This window comes from Cupressus sempervirens, chromosome 11 (genome assembly GCF_028749045.1).
Source record: "Cupressus sempervirens isolate cs-2001-9-10 chromosome 11, ASM2874904v1, whole genome shotgun sequence".
NCBI classification, from domain to species: Eukaryota; Viridiplantae; Streptophyta; class Pinopsida; order Cupressales; family Cupressaceae; genus Cupressus; species Cupressus sempervirens.
In genome coordinates, this window is record NC_143128.1 from 136,865,200 (window position 1) to 136,880,183 (window position 14,984).

The window sequence follows — 14,984 nt, forward strand, 5'->3', positions numbered from 1 at the left end:
CCTAATCCTAACTCTAACTCTAACACTGATTATAACTCGAACCATGACCCTAACTCTATCTCTAACTGTAAACCTAACCCTAACAAGAACCCTAACTCTAATTCAAACCCTATCCCTTGCTCAAATTTTCATCCTAATGCTAACCCTAACTCTAACTCTAACCCTAACCCTAACCTTAACACTAACCCTAACGTTAATTCTAACCTTAACTCTAACCTTAACTTTAACTCTGACCCTAACCCTAACCTTAACACTAACCTTAACCATAAACATTAATTTGTCCCTAACTCTAACCCTAAATCTAACTCTACCATAATTGGACTATAACCATAAACCCTAACTCTAACTTTAATCTTGGCTCAAAACTTTTTGCTAACCGTAACTCTAGAACCTTAACCCTAAACCTAACCCTAAACCTAGCCCTATTATAACCCTAACCCTAACCCTAAACATAACCATAAGTCTAACCCTAACCTTAACCATGAGCATAATTGTAACCCTAAACTTAACCATAAACATTACTCTATCCCTAACTCTAACCCTAAATCTAACTCTACCATAACTAGACTCTAACCCTAATTCTAACCCTAACTTTAATCGTAACTAAAACCCTAACCTATTCCTAAATCTAACCTTAATCCTAACTCAAACCCTAACCCTATCCCTACAATAACCCTAAATTGAGTCCTATAATAACCCTAACCCTAACCATAACCATAACTTTAATCCTAACCTTAACCACATGAGCATAACTCTAACCCTTAACTCTAACCCTAAATCTAACTCTACCATAATTGGGCTCTAACCCTAACCCTTACTTTAATCCTAACTCAAACCCTAACCCTGACTCTAACCTTAACCCTAATTCAAACCCTAACCTTGAATCTAACCTTAACCCTAACTCAAACCGTAACCCTAGCCTTACTATAACACTAACCCTCACCATAACCATAACTCTAACCCTAATCTTAACTATGACCATAACTCTAACCCTAACCTTAACCATAAACATAACTCTAATCCAAAACTTAACCGTAACCATAACTCTAACCCTAACCTTAACCATACCTCAAACCCTAACCCTAACTACAACCACCTTGATGCTAAGCTTAACCCTTATTCTATCCCTAAGGTTAACATTAACTATAATGGTAACTTTGTCCCTAACCATATATCTATGTTTGACTATAACATTTTACATTACAATATACCAAAAAGAAAATTACTTTTTTTAAACCATAATCCTACCCCTAACTCTAACCCTAAATATAACCCTTACTACAAATCTAATTTTACCATAATTACTCTAATCCTAACCCTAATCCTTAGTTTAACCTTCAATAAAACCGTAACCTAACCCTAACTCTAACCTTAACCCTGACTCAAAACTCTAACTCTAACCTTAACCCTTACTTTAATCTAGACAAAAACCATAGCCCTAACCCTAACCCTAACCTTAACCCCGACTCATACACTTACCCTAACCTTAACCCTAATGTAACTCTATATACAACCCTAACTCTAAATATTAACCTAACCTTAACCATCACCCTAAAACTAACCCTTTCTCTACCCCTTTCTCTAATTCCAACCATAAATCTTATTTTAACCCTAACCCTATTCCTAATTATAACCCTAATTTCAACTCTAACTCTAGCCCTTATTTGAGCTCCAATTCCAACTCTATCTCTAACTCAAACCCTAACTCTAATTCTAATCCTAACCCTAACTATATTTTTAACCTAAACCCTTATTCTTACCCTCGCTCTTACCTTAACCCTAACCCTAACTCTAATTCTAACCCTAACTATATTTGTAACCCAAATTCTAACCCTAATCCTAACATTAACTCTAACTCTAATTCTAAACCTAACCCTAACTATAACCCTAACAAGATTCGTAATCCTAAAAATAATCCTACCCCTAACCCTAATGTTAATCCTGGCTCTAATTGTAACTCTATTCCTAACTATAACTCTAACCCTATCCATAACTCAAACCCTAACAATAGCTCCAACCCTAACACTAACCCTAACCCTAACTATAACTCTACTATTCAATATAACATTTTACATAACACTATGCTTAAAAAAATCTGAATTAAAGTGATACGAATAAACACCATATATAGAATTTAAAAATAATATTCAAGAATAATTTTATAATAAGTTTACACTATTACATTTTTATAGTAAGTTTATACAATTGTATTTAAAAAGAAATAAATACTTCAACACTAACCTTAAAAAAATAGAAAAAATACTTTTCCTATTGTGCCACGATTGCCACTAGCTTATATATACCTCTATATATATTACGCCAAGAGTAATCATTCTAGAGGCGCCTATTTTCATTTTCATAATCCCAATTGTGATTAAAATAACTTTGGGATTAAATGAAAATAGCCGCCACGAGAATGATTACTCTTGGCATAATATTTATAGAAGTATATATAAGCCAGTTTCATTTTTGAAGATAGAACACCATAGGTTCAGTATTCAAAGGCACACTTAGTTCAAAACTGGAAACTATGCTATTAGAACAAAATTTGAAACACAAAAGACATCACTCTAGATGAGGGTCTTATTAATTTGCATACCACAGTAATTATTTGAAACCTGAAATGCAACATTCCATCATCTATAGTGTAGACGAGGGTGTCATTATTTTACAAAACACAAAATGAAACTTTGAAACCTAAGCGACATGATTCATTGTTTCACATGGCAAAAACCTTCTCCCACATAGGCCTAGAGGAAATATCCTCCCACCATGCATTCACATGTTTTCTATCCCTGATCAGATATCCCTTATCAGTAGCATTAACTATATAATCAGTGAATGGAAGATGAGACAGATCAGCAAGGCTGAAAAAATCCCCTGCCAAGTATTTTCTCTTTGACGGCCTCTCTTCATCCACATCCAACACTTCCCCCAACTTTTGGGCATTTTTCTCAATCAAGGCCTTGTCTTGAGGCACATCAATCCTTGGAGCAAATAGTAGTTGATAAACTAATGCAGTAGCATGAGGGCTATAGTACTGCCCTTCAACTTCAAGCCATTGTTCAACCAGTGCTCTCTCCTCTAGGGTCTTCCCCAACAAAGGAGTACACTGTCCTGCATATTTCTCAGCATAGTATCTTATGATAGCCCTTGATTCTACACATACACAATTCATATAAACTCAGATTTACACTACCCAAATCAGATCTATATGTTTACAATGATCATATCAATGGTAGATGCACTACCCAAAAAATTTTGCACATATACAAGTAGATGAATCACAAGAAAGCAATTATGTTAGCTACCAACATAAGTTTTGAATTAAAACATTCAGCATATTGCATGTTGGCTAAATCATAGTAAAATGAAATATGCATAAATAAGTACACAATTAATATCTTTACCAAAGAGCGTGAGACTTCCATCCTGGACTACTGGAACTTTTTAAAATGGCTGCATCACATATCATACAAATTTCAAATCAATAAGCTTAACCTGATAACTGTATAAATGGGTTATTATAAAACCAACAAAAGAAGAAAATTATATTATAAGAAACGATCCGCACTTGTAAAGCCATGAACTCTAGATTTTTATGCTCCCCTTTAATTATATCAACAAGAACAATTTCGAACTCAATATCTTTCTCTATGAAACATGCAAGAACCCTTCTACTGCAGGCGGCTTAGGTAGGGCCAAGCAGCTTGATAACCATTTTGATTTTCTTCTCAAATGGAGAGATAATTATACCTTTTCCTATCAGAAAACCCAAGAGTTGCTATGCATTTGACAACATTTTCTGATTAAGGAGGTATTTATAGAAGAGAGGAGGTAAGATTTGGGCTCTATAATTTAGTTTTTGTTTGTGTGAATAGAAATAAAAGAGAACAGGTTAGTCAATATATTTCCATTGTAAGGTAGGCTACGTCTATTCATTAGCTCTATTGCTAGAATTATCATGGGAGACTAGAGAGGTATTTGTAAGGAATACGATTATCTAACTTGGTTTTTGTTTGTGTGGATGGAAAGTGAAGTAAATAAATTCATTCTAGGTGGGTCAATAGAGTTATAAATTTTAACATTTTAAACTAAAATTTCAAATTTAGTCTATTAATTTGGTCTTTTAATCATATAGATAAAATTTGGAAAAAGGCAATCACTTCACACAGCTTTTTCAATACTTATTATTTCAAGTTTCAAATAAATCAATAGATCTTTTTCTTTGTGAATTTAAAAATTTAGAATATTAATTTTAAACTAGTAGTCTAATATATTTTCATAACTTTTTCAATATATAGGAAATCATGTCTTTAAAGAGTTAAATGAAATAATTTTTAAATTGAATTATATAACTTAGAATATTAATTTTAACTCTCTTTTTTAATTAAGTTTCAAAATTTTATCTATTAATTTGGTCATTGTTTCAAATATATAAAATCTGCCTCCTATTTCAAACCTTGGAGTGTAGGGGACAGTGGTTGTTCATACACCTGATCCTGTCCTTTATGGATTTGAGCACCGCAAGTGGCATCGATGATTGCTCAGCTAACCTTACGTCAGTCTCACAACCTACATGGCCATGATGAGTATCATGATAATGGGGAGAAGATTTAGAGGGTCATCTCTCTTGATGACTCCATGTTTGATGCTCCCACATTTTTCAATAGCAGTTTCTCCTCTCTTGGAGATGAGGATGACATGCAAGCTAGTTTACCATGAATTTCCTCTCATGGAATGTGCAGGGGCTGATATAACTCCCTAAAAAAAAATCTATTCATGAAAATAAACATCGGCTTGGTAATCTTGATGTACTTTCTCTTCAAGAAATTAAAGTTGCTGGATTTCTCCTTACCTCAGTTTATAAGGTTATTTGACTGGACAGTGTCATATTTGCTTCTCAGCATGAGGTTGGTTGAGGTGGAGTTGTTACTCTTCTTTCCCCTCATTTACTTTCTTCTATTATTTCACATGGATTTGACCCTCTATAAAGCATGGTTTGGATTTTATTGTCATTTCAGAATTATTCTTTTGGTATTGTTAACACTTATGCCCCTAATGATGTTGTTGAGCGTTCACACCTATCCCACTGGTTGGTAGATCATTTGCCACATGCGACCTAATTTTTTTTGTGGGGACTTTAACATGTTTGAGTTGGCCACTGACAAGGAAGGGCTTTTGCCTTTTCAATTAGTAGCTAGTGAAATAGAGGCCTGGTTTTACATGCGAAACAAGCTACTTTCAAATCCCAATGCTACTCACTGCCACCCAAACGGGGTTTGGCATACATGGTCCAATTTTTGAGCTAGGTCTAACAGAGTCTTAAAGAGACTTGACAAGGCTATGATTTCTACACAGTCCTTTTTTTCATTTTCTCACAACTATGCCCTACCTGTCACACCTCTTCCAAATGTAATACTATTAGATCATTCCCCCATTATCTTTTCTATAACTTAGTTTTATCTAAATACTTCTTTGTTGTCCCATCCATCGACTATTATGCACATTCTTCAAGTCTGGAATCTTGACACTTAACCCCACACCTAGGTTGGATGGATTCAATGGTGGAATGACACCATCCTCTATACTATGAGGTTTCTTTGCATTTATGGTGGTTAGTTGGCTAAATACTATAGAATATCTTAAGCTACAACTAAAGATTTGTGTATGGCCTTGGAAGCGCTCACCATGAATCCATTTGATATGGATCTCTAGGTTCGGCTTGCCAATCTTTAGCACTAGAAGTGAGTTGTAGACAATTATGTTGCTCGAGGAGCTCAGATCATGCCCATCTCCATTGGTTGGAGGTTGGAAATCAAGCTTCTAAATAAATTTTTTATGTTGTGCAGGTTCATCATTTTGCAATTGGCATCAAATGCATCTAAGAAGACCAACAAGTTTTTACTGACCTACTAGACTTTCTCTACACTTTAGTGTACCACTATGAGTAGGTTTTTATGGCTCAAGGGCCATCTGAGATGTGTCACCAAGCTTTACAAGATTACCTTGCTATTACTCCTAATAGGCTTGCTCCTGAGAAATATGAACTTTGTGAGAAAATTTTAATGCTTGCAAACGTCAAGGAAGTTGTTATTTCTATGGCTGAGGACAAAGCCCCTAGCCATGATTGTTTTCCTTATGAATTTTACAAAATCCTATGGGATGATATTGACCTTGATTTGCTTCAGGTGTATCACAAAGATTACAACTCTAATTCCCTAGGAAACAATTTAAACAACGGTAATATTAAGTTCATATCTAAAGCTGGTGATCTTGAGGAAATCTACAATTAGAGGCCCATCACTTTGTTGAATGTCTCCAACAAGATCATTTCGAAAGCCCTCTCTCTTAAAATTCAGCACTTGCTCCCTTAAATTATTTTCCCTAAACAAAATAGTTTTGTCAAGTCCTGATATATTTTGGATAACATTATTGCTGTTTGGGAAGGTATGGAATGGGCTCGAAAATCCAAGAAGTAGGCTTTATTTCTAAAGATTGATTTTTCCAAAGCTTATGACTAGATTGAGTGGCCTTTCATCCTAGTCATGCTTCAAGCTCTGAGATTTGGTCTAGTCTTTTTGTAGTCTGTGCAGATTTTTTTTGGTGATACCTCTCCTTGCATCATCATTAATAGAAGGCAATCTAAAGCTTTTAGGCTCTTCAGATCTATTCATCAAGGTTTCCCTCTGACACCTTCACTCTATGTGTTAACGGTTGAGAGTTTTGGCTATCTTCTTGCCAATGCCATTTCTTGGGGTCTAGTGCATAGCATCTCTCTTCCTGATTCCTCCATGCAGCTCGTTAATGGGCATTTTATAGATGATTCCTTCTTTACTTTGGTGGAAAATGAAGACAATATTTCCAATGCCTTGCAATGTTTGGATACTTTTTGTCTTGCCTCTAGGTCTACCATTCAATGGCATAAAATCCTCTATTACAAACAATATTTCTTGCTAGGCCCTCTATGGTTGTAGCGATATGGGTGGAAATGGGTACAACATGGAGAAATTTTTTAAGTTTGTGGGCATTCCCTTTCCTTTTCAAGCCTACCTAGTGGAGTTGTGGAATGTTTTTCTTGCATGAATTGAGAAGAAGTTGGAATATTGGATCACTAAGCCACTCTCCCTTGCGGGCAAGTTTCAAATCTATTCTAAACTGCTTGTTGCTATACATGTCTACTATTCTTCCTATTGGGCCCCTTCTAAATCTTCTTACCTCAAGCTCGAGTGTCTCCTTCGGGACTTTCTACTATGCATCATGTCTTTTAGAGAGTTGTCAGGCATTATTGTTGTTTTCCCAAAGATTCTAGTGGACATGGGCTTATTTCTACTCACAAGTAGGGGATTTCCCTTTGTGCTAACTGGGTCATTTGGGTTCTCACTAAAGATGAGGCCTAGAATATTTTACTATGACACTGCATTTCTTTAGGCTTTTTGGTTAACTAGCCTAATTGGAAGGGGATTGGCTTTCAAAACCTTCTTGTAACTCCTAAACCTGCTTAGATTCATGGCACTTTTGTTGTTCAGAGCATTTGGAAAGCCTTGGAATCCGTCAAAGCTTGGCTTCATTGGGCATGTAATGGATTCAAATATGGCCTCTCAATGAAACAACAAAACCTTTAGTGGTCTCCCTTGTTCACTGCTCAAGCTATTGCTTTAGCTAAGACACAAGGAGCTAGCACTCTGTGCTTGTTTTGAAGGGGTATCAAACCTCCCAAGGACTTATTTTCCTAGGTGGCTATGAGCCTTCACTCATGGAAGGACTTGGAGGTGTAATTCAAGCTTATCCATTCAGATTGATAGATAGCTGATCTTCTAGTTTCTTTGATGCCTCCCAATTTGTTAAACAAGCTTGGTATTTACTCATCTTACCCATGGTAGAAAGATGGGAAGTGGTATCCTACCACTCCTATGACTAGTTAAAAGCCCAAGCTAGGGTATTGATGGTTGGTGCTCGATCTTCCGATGGTTGATACTCTTAATCAGCACTGGCATTTGCATTCTTCTTATAAGACTTGGAGCAATAGATTTACCACTATTTGGCATTCCATTATGGAGTTGAATATTTCTCACTTTTCCTAGTGCCTCCTCTTCCAAGGCTTGCCTTTGGGCCCTCGAATCTAAGATCTAGGAGTCCCAGATCCTAGATGCCCCTTTTGTGGCCAACTTGAGAGCTTCCTACATATTTTATGGTTCTATAGAAGAGCCCAGAAGTATTGACTCTAGATTCATGATTATTTCAAGCCTAATCATCTAGAGGATTTCACTTGGCATATGGTTGTTCTAGGAGATCTACCTTGGCTTCCTTTTAGATATGCCCAGATTTGTCATTCTTTTAGAATGAAGATTTTGTTTACTATTTGGAAGGACCACAATGTTGTTTTATTCTCTCACAACTTTCTTGATATTCATGTTTCTATGTACTCTAAAATATGTATTTATTAATGTCATGATGCATATTCAAGTACAAACTGACAAAATTGCACTAGAGGTGGCTCACCTATGAGAGTTATTAGCTCACTAGGGAAATGTACCCTATGTGGTTTCCTGCATGCCTTTGAATGCTTTATCCAATGACTACACTCATCCTCATGGTTACCAGCAAGGTTGGAGTATATCTACACACTAATCACATATTTCCTAGTCTTAGCCCCATCACCAATCTCCTAGTGGTTTTGGTGGTCATTTCCACTCGGCCTAGCTTCCACAAAGGTTGGGCTGAGGTTGGTCCTCAGTGGCTCCTCCTATTTCCCCTAATACAAGTTGGTCATTTGCACAACGTGACCCAAAATGGGCTTTCCGTTCTTTAGACTTAGCCATTTCTCTACCTAGAGAGGAGGGCAATAAAGATGTTAATGCTACTGTTGATGACAGCTGGACTCCCTCTAAGCCAACTATTGACCCAAAGGACTTTTGGGGTTTTGTGATAAAGACCCACACTTGGTTGGCATTGGTCTTGCAGCTTGAGGACTTTTCTAGTTATTGCTTATTCTTTTTTTTGATGAATAGTTGTTAATCTAGCCTTGCGTCATTTGAACTCCTGGTGTGATCTTATACTCTCAAGCCATTTTTTTTTGTGAATATGTATCTTTAATATTATAATTAATGGAAAAATTATAAACACACATATACATGTAATTCGATAGTTTTTTAACAAACTTAAAAGAACTTCAAGTATTGATATAAAGTTCTATCACTATATACTTTTTTAATTTGTAAAAATTCACATCTTCAATTAATTCAATACGTGTTTTTAATTGATGCAGGAGCATCTTGCATCCAAAATAAAGGGGAGACATGTTAAATGTAAAATTAAAAAAAATTAAAAAAAAAAATTTGTGGAGAGAGAAAGTGACAAAAATTAGAGGAGAAATAATAAAAAAAATTTAAAAAGGGGAAAAAGGAGAAAGGAAACAAAAAGAGGATTTCTATTTTCAAGGTGCATAGGTGGCATAATAGAAAAAATAAAAAAATAAATGGTTGTCATTCCATTTATCAAGGTGTGTGGGTAGAATTCTAGAAAGTTATGAATATTGTAGAAAGTTGTGGAAGTTGTAGAAGGTTGTGGAGGAATTCTAGAAGGTTGTGGATAAGTCATGCATGGGGTGGTAAGTGCCTATTTAAGCAAGGCATATGAGCATTTCTAATCAAGGTCAAGGAGAAGCTTGAGAAGTGGAAGCTTGAGAAGTAGAAGCTAGAAGGCATGAAGACTTCAAAGTGTGAAAGTTTTAAAGGTATAGCTGTTAAAGTAGAAATTATTGGTGAAGCTCTTGGTGTGAAGACTTTTATTTGTGATTTATCTTATATTGAAGAATTTCTAAACTTCTTTTTGAAGAAGTCATATCTATCATATCATCTTCTGACTATTGTAAGGATTTTTAAGTATAATAAAATTGTTTGTGGAGCATTTTTTAAAAATTTCTCTTGGTATCCATATTGTTTCTTTCTTGATTGTGAGTGGGTAAGGGTGGTGTGGCCCTCCATCAAGTGGTATTAGAGTAGGAGTTCCTAAGTGTGTGGATAGATTTCCGAATGTGAGGAAGGTTTACACTAAGATTTGCAAAGAAGGTTGATCTTGTGGCCGAGTGATCTTTTAGATTGGTGGATTTGTTTGCTAAATTTTTGGAAGATGCCACCAAGAAGATTGGACCCCAGGGAAAATGAAGACCTTAGTGAAGCAATGGAAGAAAGAATCTTAGAGAAGATAAGACCAGAGGTCAAATCAAAGATTGCATTGATAAAGAGTGACATGATTGCTGAAATTGTGAGTGCTTTGGGTGGTGTACCTAGGCATGTGGGTAGTGAAAATAGATATGATGAAGTTTTCGAAGACTTTGAAGCTGCTAGTGAGGATAGAAGTGATCATGAGGAGAGACCTATTGGAATTAGGGTTAGTCAGTTTGCTTGACCTGGATCTTAGTTGAAGCTGAAGCATAAGATGGAGATTTATAATTTTTTAGGTACTTTGAATCCTAAAGACCAAATTGATTGGATTGGTGAATTAGAGGACTACTTTGAGCTTGAGGGTATTGAAGATTCACTAAGAGTAAGCTTGGCACAAACTAAGTTGAAGGGACATGCTACTCTTTGGTGGAAGGAACTACAAAGAGATAGAGAAGAGGAAGGTGAAATGAAGATCACTAGATGGAAATTGATGGTGACTAAGTTAAAGGCAAAGTTCATTCTGGCTGATTATGAGCTTTAATTGTTTAAGAGGTTGTAGAATTTGAAATAGAAGGATGTGACTATGAAGGATTACACCGAGGAGTTCTACAAGTTGACTATTTGCTCTGGGCATAGAGAATTGTCAAAGGAGAAGGTAGCACGGTATATTAATGGTTTGAGATTCAATATTTAGGATGAGGTTGGTATGCTGAATATGTCCACAGTGGAGGATGCTTATCATTATGATTTGAGAGCAGAGGAGAAGGTAAAGAGGAAGAATCAAGGTAGTTCTTGAGGGAAGGAGAAGCAGGATAGTTTGGTACAAGCTAAACTAAAAGTAGAAGGTGAACCAAAACCTATTGAACAAAGAAGAAGGACAAGTGGAGGTGTATTTAGAGGTAATTGTTTCAAGTGTGGTCAAGAAGGGCATAGATCTTTTGAATGTTCTATTGGTAGGAAAACTACTATTGTGAATGAGGTTGAAGTCTAGGAAAATCAGCCTGAGGAAGGAGAAATTTTTTTCGCTCGGTGAGTACTAATGGGTAAGAAGACATTGGATTCTTGTCAGAGGACTAGTTTGTTCAAAACTTGTTGCAAGTCTGGTGGGAAAGTTTGCAAGGTGATTATAGATAGTGGTAGTACTGATAACCTTGTTGCATAGGAGATGGTTCAAAAACTTGGTTTGAAGAGATTGAGACATCCTTGTCCTTATAGGATTGGCTGGTTGCAAGGTGAGCATGCTTTAGAAGTGAGAGGGAAATCTCTTGTTGATTTTTAGATTGGGTAGTATAAGGATCAAGTATTGTGTGATATTGTGGATATGAACAGTTGTCACATGTTACTTGGTAGACCTTAGCAGTATGATTGCAGGGCTCTGCATGATTGTGTTAGGAATGTGTTTACTATTGAGAAAGGTGGTAGGAAGTTTTCCTTGATTCCTTTGCAGAATGAAGCACTTGGTAGGAGAAACCTGAGTGTTGGTAGTCACGTTGAGTTGGTAGATTTTGAGAAGATTGAAAATCAGCATGGGAAGCAGACCTATAGAACACCTGTGGTGGATGTAAAGGAGAAGAAGAAAAACAAGGGAAAGAGTGTGCAAGTTGAAGATTTGGAGGACATATATGTGAAGAACCAATTTGGGATTTATGTGCTGGATCCTGAAAGATGTTCTTCTATCTATTACAACATCTTTTCAAACCTGGGGAGTCTGATGTAAGAGCATCTTGCATCCAAAGTAAAGGGGAGACATGTTGAATGTAAAATTTAAAAAAATTAAAATTAAAATTAAAATTGTGGAGGAGAGAGAAAGTGACAAAAATTAGAGGAGAAATAATAAAAAAATAAACAAAGGGGAAAAAGGAGAAAAGAAAGAAAAAAAGGATTTCTATTTTCGAGGTGCATAGGTGGCAAAAAAGAAAAAAAAATAAAAATAAAAAATTGTTGTCATTCCATTTATCGAGGTGTGTGGGTAGAATTCTAGAAAGTTATGAATATTGTAGAAAGTTGTGGAAGTTGTAGAAGCCTGTGGAGGAATTCTAGAAGGTTGTGGATACGTCATGCATGGGTTGGTAAGTGCCTATTTAAGCAAGGCATATGAGCATTTATTATCAAGCTTAAGGAGAAGCTTGAGAAGTGGAAGCTTGAAAAATAGAAGCTAGAAGGCGTGAAGACTTCAAGGTGTGAAAGCTCTAAAGGTGTAGCTCTTAAAGTAGAAATTCTTGGTGAAGCTCTTGGTGTGAAGACTCTTATTTGGGATTTCTCTTATGTTGAAGAATTTGTAAACTTCTTTTTGAAGAAGTCATATCTATCATATCATCTTGTGGGTGTTGTAAGGATTTTCAAGTATAATAAAATTGCTTGTGGAGCATTTTTTTTTAAATTTCTCTTGGTCTCCATATTGTTGCTTTCTTGATTGTGAGTGGGTAAGGGTGGTGTGGCCCTCCATCATTAATAAATTTAAGAAATTAGAGTATAATTTGATTCTTTATCAGTATTAATTTAAATAAATTTAGTCTATTATTTTGGCCTTTTATTCATATAGATTTAAACAAATAAAATAAATTCTATACATTTCCATGTTGTGGGGGCCATTTCATCAAAGAATTCGTCCAACTTAAGAATTTAGCTTGTTAATTGGTTTTTTTTTGTATGGATGTAAGGGAAAACAAAACTTTTCCAATATGGTGTGGCCTATGTCTAACTTTTTTCACTAGATTTTTGAATTTAGTCTCTTAATTTTAGGTATTTAAATAAAGAAAATAAATGAGGGTCTATAAATTAAGAATTCATTAGAATTTTCACTAAATTTAAGAATCTAGAGAATTAATTTTTTATTTTGTTCATATGGATGTAAACTAAGAAAAATAAATCTATATATTTCCATTACTTTTCTCATGTGGTGGGAGCCATGCCTTCAAATAATTCAAATGATTCAACTCAATTTATGAATTTTGACTATTAATTTTGTTTGTATGAATGTAAACTAAGAAAACACATTAGTCTATACATTTCCATAACATTTCCTATATGGTGGGGGCAATGTTCTCATTGAATTTAAGAATGGAGTCATATTGATTCTTTATTTTCTTCAAATGGATGGAAACTGCAAAAAAATGTCTATAAATTTTCATAAAGTTTTCAATGTGGTGGGGGCCATGTCTTCAAAGACATTAACAAAAAATTTTTCCCACTCAATTTAAGAATTTGGCTTATTAATTTTGTTTGTATTGATGTAAACTAATAAAACACATTAATCTATACATTTTCATAATATTTGTGATATACTGGGGGTAGTGTCTTCAAATATTTCAATACAAATGATCACTCAATTTAATAATCTAACCCATTAGTTTTGTATTTTCTTCATATGGATGTAAATTAGGAATTAAAAAGTCTATAAATTTCTATATCTTTTTTGATCTGGTGGGGGCCATGTCTTCAAAGAATTCAACGATTTTTTCCACCCAATTTAAGAATTTGACCTATTTAATTTTTTTGTATTGATGTAAACCAAGAAAACACATTTGTATATACATTTCCATAACATTTCTTATATGGTGGGGGCAATGTATTCAAAGAATTTAATGTTTCCTTTGAATTCTATAAATTTTCTATAAAGGATTGATTGAAATTATGAATGTAGTGTCATTGGTTCACCATAAATACATATTGTGTTCAAGGGTTTAATTTTTTGTAGGCAAGGTTAAGATTTGGTCCATATATGTGGTCACTCAAGATCTTGTAGTTTTTATGTGGGCCAATCTCAAGCAATCTTGATGGAAGATTTGGTAAGAACCCAAATCTAGCCACATTTTTTAAAATCATGTTTATTATAAAATATGCACTCTTTTGATTTATATTTTTACCAAAATGTTTAGTTCATTTTTTAGTTTTGATTACCAAATATGGTTGTGGAACATTTCTTACAACACAATTTCATTCAGAAGAGTTGTAAAGGTTTTTGAGGCAATTTCCAACATGCTCATCAAACCAAATTGATCTAGCATAGAGAATATAACACTACAATGATTACAATGATTAAAAAGGGGGTATAAGTGGCCATTTATTTTTTCTTAAATCAACAATATTTGAACTTTGACAAGAATTTGAAGATAGTTATGCTCAAAATTTTTAGATATGAAAAAAAATTAGTAGTCCTTTGAATCCAGTTTCTAAACTACTAATGTTTTTCAAAATGGGTTAATTTTAGGTTCTCAAAATGGGGGGCCATAGAAAGTGGTACTATTTTTTCAGAAAAAATAAAATATAACATAATGTAGAGTGTGGGCCCCCTAAAATTTAATTTTTCTTTTTGAAATTCTTTAATTGCTCTCGTCAAAATTTACCTAACACCATGTATTATATACCTATTTTTTTAGGTAATTTGATAATGTGTCTTTTTTTATTTAATGAATTTTGTAATTGGACACATCCCAAAAACCTAAAATATCTATGTGCTCTCCCTAGAAATGATTGAAAACTAATTAAAAATTAAAAATTTTCTTTTAAAGTATGTAGAATGGAGTCAAGTTTCTAAAAAATAAAGTTGTGAAATTTGATGAACAAGCTAAAATCTACACCCTAATTACTACATGTTGGTTTTTAAGCGAAAATAGACATACATTCAAAATAAATTATAGTTGAAAGGCTTAAAATAGTTCAAATTCAAAATAAATTATATGGTTAGATAGCTAACACAGAGATATGAAATATCATGTAACCTAATTTTATTGATGCTCAACCATGACCAAACTTGAAGGAGAGCACATAAGAAAAATAAACCATTTTTTTGTATGCTTGCTACAAAACACGTCTCAG

General features: G+C 34.6%; 1 pseudogene; it reads right to left on the bottom strand.

Annotated features, from left to right (window-relative positions):
- Positions 1-2,683: 2,683 nt before the first annotated feature.
- Positions 2,684-3,897, bottom strand: LOC149528574 (glutathione S-transferase F9-like; annotated as a pseudogene).
- Between the last annotated feature and the right edge of the window lie 11,087 nt (positions 3,898-14,984).